Source organism: Hemiscyllium ocellatum, chromosome 33 (assembly GCF_020745735.1).
Source record: "Hemiscyllium ocellatum isolate sHemOce1 chromosome 33, sHemOce1.pat.X.cur, whole genome shotgun sequence".
Classification (NCBI taxonomy): Eukaryota; Metazoa; Chordata; class Chondrichthyes; order Orectolobiformes; family Hemiscylliidae; genus Hemiscyllium; species Hemiscyllium ocellatum.
Window position 1 is genome coordinate 24,131,067 of NC_083433.1, and position 15,092 is coordinate 24,146,158.

General features: G+C 44.3%; 1 non-coding gene across 1 annotated transcript; it reads left to right on the plus strand.

Annotated features, from left to right (window-relative positions):
• Positions 1-14,120: 14,120 nt before the first annotated feature.
• On the plus strand, positions 14,121-14,279 carry LOC132831543 (U1 spliceosomal RNA). Its single transcript, XR_009646508.1, has one exon. It is a non-coding gene; the product is annotated as a U1 spliceosomal RNA (small nuclear RNA).
• Positions 14,280-15,092: the final 813 nt, after the last annotated feature.

Here is a 15,092-nt window from a genome sequence, read left to right on the forward strand (position 1 = left end):
GGGTGAGGGGTGGTGTTGGACTGGGTGGGGGGTAAGCAGCAGGCGGTGTTGGATGGTGGCAAGGGGTGGGGGGGCGGTGTTGGACGGGGCGAGGGCGAGGGCGATATTGGACGGGGTCGGGGATGAGCAGTGGGCGGTGTTGGATGGGGGCGAAGGGTGGGGGGACGGTGTTGGACAGCGTGGGGGACTGTATTGGATGGGGGCAAGGAGCGGGGTTGGACGGGGCAGGGGGGTGAGCAGCGGGCGGTGTTGGATGGGGCGAGGGGCAGGGCGGTGTGGGATGGGGTGAGGGGCAGGGGCGGTGTTGGATGGGGCAAGGGGTGGGGGGGCGGTGTTGGACGGGGCAGGGGGGCGAGCAGCGGGCGGTGTTGAATGGGGGCGAGGGTCGGGGGCGGTGTTGGACGGTGGTGCAGGGACTCACGCGCGGTCTGCTGCTGCCTCGTCTCCTGAATGGGGACCAAACTTAAAAAAAACCCCAATCCTCAGAGGAAAGGCATTTCATCGATTATCCGAACAATCAATTATCCAAACGAAATATTCCCCTCCCATCTCGTTCAGATAATTGAGGTTCCTCTGTAGTGGGTTCTGGAACACAAGTCTTAAATTTTGTTACTGAAATGTGGTTAGGACCCGTAGCCTTTGTGGTATCCACTGTCTTCAGACGTTTCTTCATATCATGTGGAGTGAATTAACTTGGCTGAAGACTGATATCTGTGATACTGGGGACCACTGGAGAAGACAGAGGTGCATCAGCCACTCGGCACTTCTAGCTGAAGTGTGAGCCGATGCACTTTGGAAGAAATAACAAGACAAGAGAGTACTCAATGAATGACAAGACATAAGGAATCTGAGAGGAACACAAGGATCTTGGGATGCTGAAATTGCTGAAGGTGGCAGGGCAGGTTAATATAGTAGTTAAGAAGACATGGTTGAGGAGGGACCTGATAGAAATGTATTCTGAGGACAGGATGGACAGAAAACAGCTGTTCCCCTTACTTGGTGGGTCAATAACAAGGGTGCACTTTTAAGGTGGAAAGCAATGTTCAGAGGAGATTTGAGGAAAAGTATTTCCACCCAGAGATCTGGTATGCAATGCCTGGGAATGTAGTTGAGGAGGGCAACCTCACAACCTTTAAAAAGTGTTGGATGGTCACTTGAAATGTCTTAACACTCAAGGCTATGGGTCTCATATTGCAAAGTGGGACAAGTGTGGATCTAAATTAGCTCTAATGGTACAGACTCAAAAGGCTGAAAGGCTTCTTCTGTACTATATGATTTTGCTTTATTTTTATCATTTTTGATTTGCAGCTGTGAACTGTGAGCTGAAAGCCGAAGATGACCTTTGGTCAGCAATTCATTTTTTTTAAAAAAAAGAGAACGAAGAAACTGATATTTGCTAAAGAGGCTAGGCCTGGAAGTCAGCTGGAGGTCGGTATTCGTTCAAGATTTTTTGTAGACATTTCAATTCCTGAGAGGCATTATACTCAAACAACGGCAGATGTTTGAATATTTGTTGTGGCCTCAGAGGGAGTTATGGTGTCAATCAGTCTAACAAAAAATGTGCTGGAGAAAACAGAAAGAGCAACCAAAGTTTGCATTGTTATTAACTGTGTACTCACAGCAGAGGATTGCGGCTGTCAAAGCTACAAAACGAAAGTTTGATTGCTCCCTGGTTTACTTCCCGTTATCAAATTATCAAAAGTTTGGAGATAGAATTTCAGTTTTAAGAATTAAGTGAATATTTCTCAGAGTCCACTGGGAGCTGTTTGCATTGACTGGTGTCTTCAAAAACCAGGTTGCAATTCCACGATATTACAGATCATGGAGATTGCTTATGTGAACTGGCCACTTATATGCCATTTTTCTTTTGATTCATCCCTTGACTCTGTCTGTTTGTTTGTCTATCTTTGTCTTGAGTGGGGGCCAGAATCACAAAAGATCAGATTTCCATTACAGACATTAATTAGATTATTTTGTTAATTTTGCTCCGTTAAAGCTACTACAAAGGAACCTCGATTATCCGGCTTTCAATTATCCGAATATCGGATTTTCCAGAAAGATCGCAAGGTCCCAATGCTCAGCTAAACTATGTTATCTGGTATTCAATTATCTGAAATTCGATTAACCAAATGAAATACTCCCTGCCCAAGTCCTTTGGATAATTGAGGTTCCTCTGTATATTCATTAATTAATTGTTAATTATTTTGTTTAAGCTATAAACCTGGTGTCTGGTATCAGTTATTCACAAAATCTGGTATTGATGATTCAAAAAAGTCTGGTTAGGAACTATTGGGGCAATTTTGAGGGTCATTGAATATTTTGAATGTATTGTATTATGAATACAGGGATAGGGAGGCTCATTTAGTTGGCTATCTATCACTGTGCCGTAACAAAACTTCTATGATTCTAAAATTAAAATGAGAAGGAGGAGGCCATCAGCCCATTGAGTCTGTCCCATCAATCATTGAGATCATGGCAGATCTTCTATTTCAACACCATGTTCCTGCAGTACCCTCATATCTCTTGATAATTTTAATGTGAAGAAAACTATCAATCTCTGCCCTGAACATACTCAAAGACTAGGCCTCCACAGTCGCTGGGGCCGGGAATTCCAAAGCTTCTGAGTGAATAAATTTCTCATAATTTCAGTTCTGAATGGCCTGCCTCTTAATTTGAGATTGTGTCTCCGGTTTTAGATCCCCCCTCCTAAAGCCAGGGGTAAAACAAGTTTGCATGTTTCAATGAGATCACTTCCCATTCTTCTAAACTTCAGAGAATATAGATCCTGTCCATCTGAAGTTCCTTATTGGACAATCCCTCCATCCCAGCAATTAGCTTGGTTAAGCATCTCACTTCGTCTGTGGCAAGTACCGTATCTACTCGTGTATAGGTCGAGTTTTGACGACCATTTTATTTAGCTGAAATTAGGATGTTGTTTTCGAGGGATGAAATTCATGCTTGGCATAAGTCAGAAAATAGATGAAGAGCCAGATCTCTATATACAATGATAAACAATGATATCTTGGATATTAGCAAAGTTAAACAAAGTAAACTGGTCCCAGCTTGTACAAAGTGCTAAAACAGTTATAATACTTCCATACTTTATAGGTAGTAACTACTGTGGTTGAGTATTGGACACGGTGAAGAAAGAAGTTTGTACTCAAGTCCTGATTGTCATTTGCATTTCATCTTCAAGTAGTAATAAGATTTTAAGTACAAGTGCGGAAACTGACGACGCAGATTACAGTAATCCTGAAAACCTGCAGTGGATCGTGATGGCTTGCAGACTGGAAGATCCGGAATGGAGCATTACGGCCAGCAGACTGGAAAGCCAGATTGGAGCGCAATGGAAAGGCACAATGACTAATAAATGTTGATCTGTAACTTTGATCAACTTAGACATGAGATATATGGAAAATACATGACTTTTATAGCCAAAAATAAGAGGTTGACTTGTACATGAAGTCAACCTGTACATGAGTATATATGGTACATCCTTTCTAAGTTAAGGTACCAAAACTGTATACAATACTCCAAATGTGGTCTTTCCAAAGGTCTATATAATTGCAAGAAAATATCTTCACTGAAACCCAACACACCATTTACCTTCTTAACTACTTGCTGAACCTGCACGTTAACATTCATTGACTCATGAACAAGATACTCAAGTTCTTTCAAAGATCAGAATTTCCCAGCTTCTCACCATTTAAGGAATGCTCTTTTATTTCCCGACCAGAGTGGATAATCGCATGTTTTTCCACATTATATTTCATCTGCCAAATTCTTACCTACTCATTTAGCCTCTCCAAATCCTCTTGAAGAATCTTTACATCGTCCTCACAACTCTTGCTTCTGCCTAGTTTTGTGTAATTTGGAAATATTATATTTAAACCCCACGTCCAAATCATTGACACAGTTAATGAAAAGCTTTGGCTCATAGTGACCCTGCAGTATCCCATTAGTCATAACCTGCCAACCTGAAAAGGACATGTTTATTCTTACTCTGCTTCTCTGCCCATTCATCACTTCTCAATCCAGATTCCTCCCAATCCTATACGTTCTAATTTTGTTTACTACCTCTTGTGTGGGATCATAGCAAGGGCTTTATGAAAATCTAAATATACCACATCAATCTGTTCTTCCTTATCTATTGTGCTAGTTTCATTCTCAAAATACTCCCCACCAGTCCTGTAGATCTTTTGTAGATTGCCGCCAATACTTTCATGTAACCCGATCAACATAATCTCTATTCTTTGCTCCTGTATTAATCCTGAATGTTTTAATGATATTCCCCTCAACTCCATGGGGTAATAGTGAGTCCTGTCACTCCCTGGATAAAGATGTCTTCCTGAATTTCCTACTGGATCACTTAGTGACTAACTTCCATTTATTGTCTGCTAATTTCAACCTCCACGCCTTCTTTATTTTGACCATATCGAACATTTTTGTAACTGTAAACCCCTCTAACAGGCCTACATCCCTCATCTGATCTTTCCGAAATGGTTTAATCATGAGGGCAGTTATTCTCTGTTCTACACACATAGTTGTTAAGACAGTTGTACTAACCTACGTTCCTGTCCGAACAAGCGCTCCACCTCCTCTCGTCCAGGGCTCCGTGTTCGAATCCTCTGCCCTAGCTGCTTACAATCCTGCTCCAATTTCTCTCGACTGATGATTCGCTTGGGCATTGGGATATCAGCCAACACTGTGTAGTCCTGCCGGAGGAGCCTGCCATCTGAGCTGGCCACACTGCCTGTTCCCCAGCTTGTCTCTGACTCAAAGGAGCTTTGCGATGATGTCAAGCAGCCAAGGCTGAGCACCCCTCCCCTTCCAGCTGTGTTGCCAAGTGCAGCTGAGTTGCTTTGGCTCATGCCCTTGGTCTCTACTGTCCGCCGCGGACTGGGGACTGTGTCCTGTTTCGTTCGTTCCAAGGAAAAGTATCCGCTTTCCATACGCGAATTCCGGCTGCTCACTCGCTCTCCGCTTACCAACTCCCCGCCTGCCAATGACAATAAGACATGCAGTTCTGAGATCTACAACAAACTCGTTTCATTGCCTTCTGTGGCCTCAGTGGAGACGGGACTAAAACTCCGGGCTACTCCTGGCCTGGGTCCCTGACCCCAATCTCAACCCCAACCCAAGCACAGCAAGCCCCATTGAGACCTGAGGTCTGGCTATTGGGCCTTGATGTACCCCTTACCCTGGGGCTAATACCTCTCCTTTCCCTAACTCTGGAATATTCTCTAGCCCTACAACTCTCAGAGACCTTGGCAGTTCTCAAATTCTGCCCTTTGCCTCTGTCCAGTTTCAATTGCTCAACAACTGGGGCCATGTTCTGAGCTACCAGAACCAATGACCTAGGGACAGAAACAGATCCCACAGATATAGTTTCAGGAGTTAGAGAGGTAATTAAAGATTAGACAGGATCTCCTTAGAAAAGCTTCCTGGATCTCTCCCCTGCCATGATCTGGCGAGTGCAGCATCAGTAAAATAAAACGGTCAATTTGTGACTGGATAAATGAGGCAGAAGGGAGGAAATCAGATTCCTGGGACACAGAACTGACCAATTCAATCAGAATCAGGTCCAGGGTAGACACATTGCTCAGAGAGCAAGAAGGAATTGAGCACCAGTAACAATTGTGGCGAGGACTGGGACTATGAACAGTACCCAAAGTCCAGGGCCCGAAGAGTGTTGGGGATTGGTCGGGTGAAGGATCTCATTGGAGATTGGGGAGGTAAGGTCTTGGAGGGATGGGGGTGGGGGGGGAATCTTAATGCAGATGCATTGTGAGAAAGGAAGTAGTATTCAATGCGAGCAGACCGTTAGGGAAGGAGAGGGGGACTTAAATGAGGCAAACTGAGCTTATCCCAAGTCCATCCTCTTGAGGTCTAACAAACAAGCTCACCTATCCTCTCACCTCTGAACCCTCTGCCATCAGGGCAGGAAGCTATCAATAAATGGCCAATCATTACCAACTTAAGGGCCCAAACTGGGGCAAGGGTGGGTGGGATGCAGTATCCCTCATCCACCCCACATGAAATTACAGTCAGGCCAGGACAGGGAGGTGGTGCCTGGGAGGCCACCCACAATATGTTACCATCCCAACTTGACAACGAGTCCGCCTGAGAGCAGAGGGGTGGAGAGACTGTGAAATTCAGTCCAATGCAATTAAATCAATACAAGAAGGATGCTTTTGCAAATTGTAAAGTTCAAATTACAATACAGAACCATTGTGGCTAATGCAGGAAGTTTAAAGAGGGTCAAGAAAAAGACGATAGAGTGGATATTAGGATGATGTCAAAGGAATGGAAGATTGCACTTGGCATTCAAAAAAGGGAGGGACGAACCCGTGCGGTTTGCTTGCCATGGGTGGTGGAAACTTTTACAAGTATCGATGTAGGATGACGCTAATAAGCACTTGGAAAAGTATGGGTTCATAAATGGAAGGTGGCACAGCATTGTGGAGTCAAGGCTACAATCACATCAGGGAGGAAGTGAGGACTGCAGATGCTGGAGATCAAAGTCAAAAAGTGTGGTGTTGGAAAAGCACAGCCGGTCAGGCAGCATCAAGGAGCAGGAGAGTCATTGTTTCGAACATGAACTCTTCATTAGGATGAAGACCTTGATGAAGAGCTCATGCTTAATGTCTACTCTCCTCCTCCTCGGATGCTGCCTGACCAGCTGTGCTTTTCCAACACCACACTTTTCAACTGCAATCACATCAGCCTTGACTTGAATGAAAGGCGGTGCGGACTCAAAGCCATGCATGGCCTACTCCTGCTCCTCTTTCTTTATGATGTTATGATTGTGTAAAAACAAACTGCATTTGACAAACCTGACTGAATTCTTTGGTGAAGCAACACAGAGAGATGATGAATGTAGCGAGGTTCATGTTGTGTATATAGGATTTGCAAATGTGTTTGACAAAGTGCATTATTTGTTAACAAAATTGAAGCCTATGGGAATAAAGAGACGTAGCAATCTACATGCAGAACTGGTTGAGACAATAAAGCAAACAGCAGAGGTGAATAGTTATACTTCAGAAGGGAGGTAATCCCCAGGATCAGTATTGGAGTCACTAACCTTACATTAATGATTTGGACTTGGGTACAGTGAACATAATTTCAAAGTATGCAAATGGCATGAAACTCAGAAATGTCATGAACATTGAGTACAGTCACAGATTTCAGGCAGGTGAAACTGACAAACACACACCAGGTAAAAGTTAACATACAGAAATCGGGTATGACACATTATAGTACAAATTCCAAAGAGAACAGGGAACAACTAAATGAATCAATTTTATGGAGGTGATCAGGCAAAAAAGACACTGGATTGTTTGCACAGAAGTCTTTGACAAGAAAAATGGTGAATACCCTTAAGACACGCCTTACTAACAGAGACCAATACTGTAAATTCATGTCAGAGGTGGGTATCAGGAGATGGGATTAATCCCAGTGTTACGACCAAGTCTCCACTGCCCAGTTGCTGAGAAGTGGAGGCTCCTCTATGTGCTGGAAGTGCATGTTCCTTTTCAAATGGTTTCCCAGATTCAAAAGGGATAGAATAAGCTCTTTCCCTATTCCCCCATGTTTCCCTATACCCTTGTTTCCCTCTCCATATTCTCCTATGTCCTGTGATCTTCCTTATTTCCCTCTCCCCATGTTCCTCTATGCCCCTTCTATTCCCGTTTTCCTAGACCCCAGGTTTCCCTATCCCTCATGTTTCCCTATTCCCCACGTTTCCATAGCCCCCGTGTCGCCCTAGCCGCCCTGCATTTTCCTATCCTCTCCATGTTTCCCTATATTTCTTTAGTTCACTATCCATTCTGTTTCCTTATCCACACTGTGTTTCTCATTCCCTATGTTTCCCTATCCCCATGTTTCCCTATCCTCATATATTTTCTATCCAATCTGTGGATTTCACTGATTTCTTTCTTGCTTTGATGTCAATTTTTGTTTGATTGCTCTTCTAGGATCTTGGGGCATTTGCTTCCTTTTCGTTATTGGTTAATGAGCATAGTCCCAGAACAATGACACTTGCTCACAACCACAATCATACTCCGGTAGGATTCAGGAGAATTTCCTGTAACTGGGTTGGATGAGACAAACTTCATGAAATGAATAAATTAACTGAAGAACCAGGATTGAAATACGGAAGGAAAAAGTTGCAGACATCAGGACAAATGTATTGCAGAATATCAAGTGGAGATTTCAGAATAGGTCCATTGCAAGAGGACGGCACAGTCACGTGTGAAATGCTGCAACATTTGGATGTGAGAATTATACTCTGATGAAAGAGGACGGGAGGATGAATAACAAAATCTGGTGGATCAGATGGCTGGACAGAAAGACTAATGAGTGGGTTTGATCAAGAGTAGGCACTCAGGGAACAATGTGGTCACTAAGTACATCAGACAGAGAAAGGTAGACAGGATGGTTAAGAAGCCATACAGGATGCTTGCCTTCATTAGCCAGGGCATAGAATACAGAAGCAAGGAAATCTTGTTACAACTTCATAATACATTAGTTAGGCCACAGATGGAACACTGTGTGCAGTTCTGCTTGCCACACTGTCAGGAGGGTTTGATTGCATTGGACAGGGTGCAGAGGAGATTCGGGATATTGCCTGGGATGAAAAATCTCAGTTACGAGGAGGGACTGAATAAGTTGGGTTTCCCTTGGAGCAAATGAGGCTATGGGTGAAATCTGATTGATGTAATTTATGAGAGGCATTTACAGAATAGATTGTGAGAATTTCTTCCCTATAGCAGCTGCGTTTACAACAAGAGGGCATAGGTTTAAGATGAGGTGCAAATCGCTTAGAGAAGACCTGATCATTTTTTTTCACCCAGAGGGTGGTAGATATCTGGAAAGTGCTTCCTGGGAGGGTAGTGGAGGTCAGTACTCTCTCAACATTTAAGATAAGTACTAAAAATGCCAGGGCATAGTAGGCTATGAAACCAAATGCAGGTAAATGGGAGCAGTGTTGTTTGATGTTTATTGGACAGCATTGACATGATGGGCCGAAGGGCCTGTTTCTATGCTGTGTGACTCCATGACTCACCCATTGATGCCACAGTCTTTCCTCGAGTCTCCACTGAATCTGACCGTCCCCGAAAGTGTATTCTGTTGTTCAACTGGCTCCACACTGGACGGTCAGAATTCATGTCCCAATTCCTGCCTTCCCCTTGGAGAGCAGAGGTGCTTGACCCCAGCATTCGTTCCCCTCGCAACGAGTGTCCCCTGGTTATCACGGCACTGGACAGCTCAGAGGCCTGCTGAATGAAAGGAAAGTCATATGCTATCGACAGGACCCAGCCTTTTTCTTTAGGTAGCTGCTCTGCAGGTTGACCTCTGGTCTTACCTGAAACGGAACTGTGTCCACGGCCCATTTCCTTGTAAACTGACTTGTCAGGTGATTATGTATCCTTGGCTCCATCTTCCAGCTTCAAAAATAAAAGACAAATCAATTACTGCTGCACAGAAACAGAAGGAGGCCATTCAGCCCCCACAAGCCTGATAGGTGGCAGATGGAGTTTAATTCAGATAAATGCGAGGTGCTGCATTTTGGGAAAGCAAATCTTAGCATGACTTATACACTTAATGGTAAGGTCCTAGCGAGTGTTGCTGAACAGAGACACCTTGGACTGCAGATTCATAGCTCCTTGAAAGTGGAGTCGCAGGTAGATAGGAAAGTGAAGAAGGCGTTTGGTATACTTCCCTTTATTGGTCAGAGTATTGAGTACAGAATTGGGAGGTCATGTTGCAGCTGTACAGGACATTGGTTAGGCCACTGTTGGAATACGGCATGCAGTTCTGGTCTCCTTCCTATCGGAAAGATGTTGTGAAACTTGAAAGGGTTCAGAAAAGATTTACAAGGATGTTGCCAGGGTTGGAGAATTTGAGCTATAGGGAGAGGCTGAACAGGCTGGGGCTGTTTTCCCTGGAGTGTCGGAGGCTGAGGGGTGACCTTATAGAGGTTTACAAAATTACGAGGGGCATGGATAGGGTAAATAGGCAAAGTCTTTTCCCTGGGGTGGAGGAGTCCAGAACTAGAGGGCATAGGTTTAGGGTGAGAGGGGAAGATATAAAAGAGACCTAAGGGGCAACTTTTTCACGCAGAGGGTGGTACATATATGGAATGAGCTGCCAGAGGAAGTGGTGGAGGCTGGCACAACTGCAACATTTAAGAGGCATTTGATGGATATATGAATAGGAAGGGTTTGAAGGGATATGGGCCAGGTGCTTTTGAAAATCCAAATGTACCCTGGTGTTACTTTATCAATATAACAAGTAACAGCCACAAAAAGCTGCAACAAGCTTTGTGGAACTGGATGAACTTTGAATCAGGAAGAGGGAGTAATAGAGAGGTAGTCTCACCTTAGGTACAGGAAAAATGTAGATGGGTTACAGTCAGGGGATGGAAAGGGAACAAGCAGACAGTGCAGTGATTCCCTGTGACCATTCTTTCAATAATAATACTGTTTTGGATACTGTTGGGGAGCGGGGAGAACCTACCGGGGGAAAGCTACAGTGGCCTGGTCTCTGGCACTGAGCCTGGCTCTGTGGCTCAGAAAGGAAGGGGGCTCACTAGTGGTGAGAGACTCAATAGTTAGAGGAACAGACAGGAGATTCTGTGTTCACGAATGAGATTCCCTGAAGGTATGTTGCCTCCCAGGTACCAGGGTCCCGGATGTCTCTGATCGAGCCTCCAAGATTCTGAAGAGGATGGTGAGCAGCCAGAAGTCGTGGTGCACATTGGCACCAGTGACATAGTCAGGTAAAGGGATGGGAACCTGAAAAGGGATTTCAGGGAGTTAGGTTGGAAGCTAAAAAGCAGGACAAGCAAAGTAGTATTCTCAGGATTACTACCAGTACCATGTGCTAGTGACACAAGGAACAGGGAGCGAATGCAGCTAAACACATGGCTACAGGGCTACTGCAGGAGGGAGGGCTTCAGGTACGTAGATCATTGAGGTACCTTTTGGGAAAGGTGAGACCTGTACATGAAGGACTGGTTGCACTTAAACTGGAGGGGCATCAATGTCCTGGGCAGACGCAGTTTGGCAGGCTTTAAATTAGTTTGGCAGGGGGATGGAAACCAGAGCTACAGATCAGAGGAGAGTGTAGTTGTTGAAAGGGCAGAAACAGAATGCAGAGAGTCTATCAGGAAGGATGCATACTTGATAGGGCAAAGGGATGGGTGAAGGTGTGTCTGTTTCAATGCAAGGAGTGTCAGGAATAAGAGTGATGAATTTAGAGCAAGGATCAGTACTTGGAATTACAATGTTGTGGCCATAATGGAGACATGGATTTCACAGGGGCAGGAATGGTTGCTGGATGCTCCAGGGTTTAGGACTTTTAAAAAGAACAGGGAGAAGGGTCTAAAAGAGGAGGGGGGGGAGGTAACATTGTTAATTACAGAGTGCATCACAACTGCAGAAAATGAGTATGGGTGGAAGTCAGCAACAGGAAAGGAGCAGTCACTTTATTGGGTGTTTTCTGTAGATCCCCACCCCCCTCCAATAGGAGCAGAGAGATGGAAGAACAGATTAGCAGATCTTGGAAAGGTGCAGATGAAATAAAGTTGTTATGTGTGACTTCAACTTCCCCAATATTGACTAGAACCTCATCAGTGCAGATGGCCTGGATGGAGCTGATTTTATCAGGCATGTCCAGGAAGGAATCTTGAGTCAATACTTAAATAGGCAGATTAGGGGGGAGGCCATATTGGATTTGGTGCTAGGCAACAAGCCAGGCCAGGTGTCAGATCTCTCGGTGGGAGAACATTTTGGTGACAGTGGCCACAATTGCCTTATCTTTACCATAGCCATGGAATAGATAGTATGGGAAGGGATTTGATTGGGAGAGGAGAAATTATGCTACTATTATACAGGAGCTGTGGAGTAAAAATTGGGAACAACTGTTCTATAGGAAATGCACATCAGAAATGTGGATGCTGTTTAAGGAGCAATTGTTGCAATTGTGGGATAACTTTGTTCCACTGAGACAGGCAAGGCATGGTAAGGTGAAGGAGCCTTAGATGACAAGATAAGAGGAGTTTCTCATCAAGAGGAAGAATGAAGCTTACTTAAGGTTGAAGAAGCAAGGATCTGGCACAGTTTTAATGGATTACAGGGTAGCTAGGAAAGAGCTCAAAAATGGACTGAGGGGGTTGGAAAGGGGCACGAAAAAGCCTTGACAGGATTAGGGAAAAGCGAAAGGCATTCGACACTTACGTGAGGAATAAGCAAATGATCAGAGAGAGGGTGGGGCCGATCAGGGATAGTGGAGGGATCTTGTGCCTGGAGTCTGAAGAGGTAGAGGAGGCCCTAAATGAGTTTTTTGCTTCAGTATTCACTAGAGAGAGGGAGCTTGTTGATAGTGAGAACACCGTGAAACAGGTTTATGGGCTTGAACAGATTGATATTAAGAAAGTGGATCTGCTGGAGATTCTGGGAAGCGTCAAGACAGATAAAGTCCCCAGGGCTGGACCAGATACATCCAAGGAAGTGAGATTGCTGCACCTCTGACAAGGATCTTTGCATCCTCACTCTCTACAGGAGTAATACCAGCTGATTGGAGGGAGGCGAATGTTGTTCCTCTGTTCAAGAAAGCGAATCGGGAAGTCCCTGGGAATTACAAACCAGTCTGTCTTATGTCTGTGGTAAGCAAGGAACTTGAAAGGATTCTGAAAGAAAGGATTTATGAGTATTTGGGAAAACATAGTTTGATTAAAGCTGGGCAGCATGGCTTTGTGAGGGGCAGGTCATGCCTCACAAGCCTTATTGAGTTCTTTGAGGATGTGAATGAGACAAGTTGGCAAAGGTCGAACAGTGGATGTGATGTATATGGATTTCAGTAAGGCATCTGATAAGGTTCCCCACAGTAGGCTCATTCAGAAAGTTAGGCAGTAAATTGAAGGGTGCTTAGGTTAGGTTGATCGTAGATTAAGAATGCTTGTCACAACACCATGGGCCAAAGCTCCTGATCTATGCTGTGCTGTTCTATGTTCTAAGATTGTCATACACAATTTCTCTTCCACAAATCCATGTTGACTTCACCCAATTTTACCATTCTTTCCTAATTGTCCAGTTATCACATAATTTACAATAAACCTTAATATTTTCCTCACAACTGATGTCAAATTGACTGGTCTTTAATTTTCCATTCTCCTTCATCCCTTCTTAAATCCTTGGTCACTCTGTTGCCAGGTCTCTGCCATGGTGATGAGATGTAAATAATTTCTCTCTTTATTTGCCACTTGTTCATCAATCTGATTGCATATGTTCTGTGCATTTAAGAGAGTTTGTTAGCTCAGTTGGCTGGTTTGCAATGCATAGGGTTCAATTCTCACACCAGCTGAGGTTACCATGAAGGGCTCAACTTCTCAATACCTCTTCTCTTTAGATTTGGATTTTATTGTCACATGGACTTGAATACAGGAATACAGGAGTACGTGAAAAGTGTACAAATATGCCCTTCTCCAGTGTCATCTTAATATACAAAAGAGAGGATTTTTTAAAAAGCAGAAATAAAAGAAACAGCCAAAAGAAAAGGAAACATTCAGGTTATTCACCCTGCCTGAGGTATAGTCACCTAGGTAAAAAACTCTATTCCTGATGAAAGGCTTTTACCCGAAACGTCGATTTTCCTGCTCCACGGATGCTGCCTGACCTGCTGTGCTTTTCCAGCACCACTCTAATCTAGACTGAGGTGTGGTCACCATCAGCTGGCAGCTCTCTGAGACCGATATTCTTCCTATGTGATGGCCAGAGTCCCATCTCTGACTAGAACGGTGTGTGTGTGTGTGTGTGTGTGTGTGTGTGTGTGTGTGTGTGTGTGTGTGTGTGTGTGTGTGTGTGTGTGTGTGTGTGTGTCCCTCTCATTCTTTGGGTGACGTTGAGAAATCTTTCCATTTAATTCCTTCAGGCTGTCCAATCATGATCATAATAGTTTGTTGTTTAAAATGTTTCTCATCCAGTTACAATCTTTCTGCCTATGTATGAAAGGAAACCTCTTCTCATTTACTCAAACTGTTTTTAGTTTAGATATGGGGCTCTGACTCTCACTCAGGAAGAATACTGGCCAGCCAATCACATTCACTTGTTGTGCCAATAATAGAAGGGGAGATACCATGATCAACAAGGTGGTTCTCCCAGGACGAGGCTATCCCATTGCACTTCGGGTGTGCTGACGCCTGCGATGTCCCCAAATGCGGGATACTCGACTGCAAAATTTGTGGTAGTGGGGGACTGCGTTCGCGCTCTCCCCTCATTTACAGGCAAAAAGCACATCTTTCAATAGATGGCGCTCACTTGTGCTTCATACGGCTTCCTATCTCCCGCGCACCGGTGTTCAATTTAGTTTCACCCAAATCGGCAGGTAATGCCGCACGTCTTACTTCATCCTGCAATAAACCGCTGTGTATATTAAAAAAAATAGCAGTGACCAGACTGGGACTACAAGCCTTCCCCAGATTCTAAGTCCCATAGTCCAGGACCAGCAAGTTCAGATTGTTTTATAGCAGGCTGGGGAATTGAGGATTGGAGAAGTAGAGTTTGGGGCTGGCAGACTTGAATGGGGATCTCCATCTGGGGCAAGGAACACCAGTGAGTAGGTGGGGGGAGCTGGGCACAGACATTGTGGGAAGGTGTACAAGGAGCCCAGTTTGGAATATCTCTATCAAATGTCCTTTCAAAATTAAATTTAAAACTGTGAGTGGCCCCAGAAGACAGTGCAATCCTGAATAACTACCTTGCACCATTCTTCACAATCAAAAAGGATAATATGGTTAATAGACTGGAGCGCAGTACACTGAAATATTAGAAGAAATTAACAGATAGTGATAGGAGATACATGACGGTTTAACAGCCTCAGAAGTGGATAAATTCACAATGAGAAGATGAGAAGTACCCAAGGTTGTTGACGTATACAACTGAGGAGATATCCGGGGCTCTGACAGTAATTACCAGAGGATTGCTCACATTGTCGACACCATTCTTTAAAGCGGGAGTAAGGGATAGGCAGGAATTACAGTCTAGTCAGTCTAACCTCAGTGGTGGGGAAGTTATTGGAAAGAATTCTGA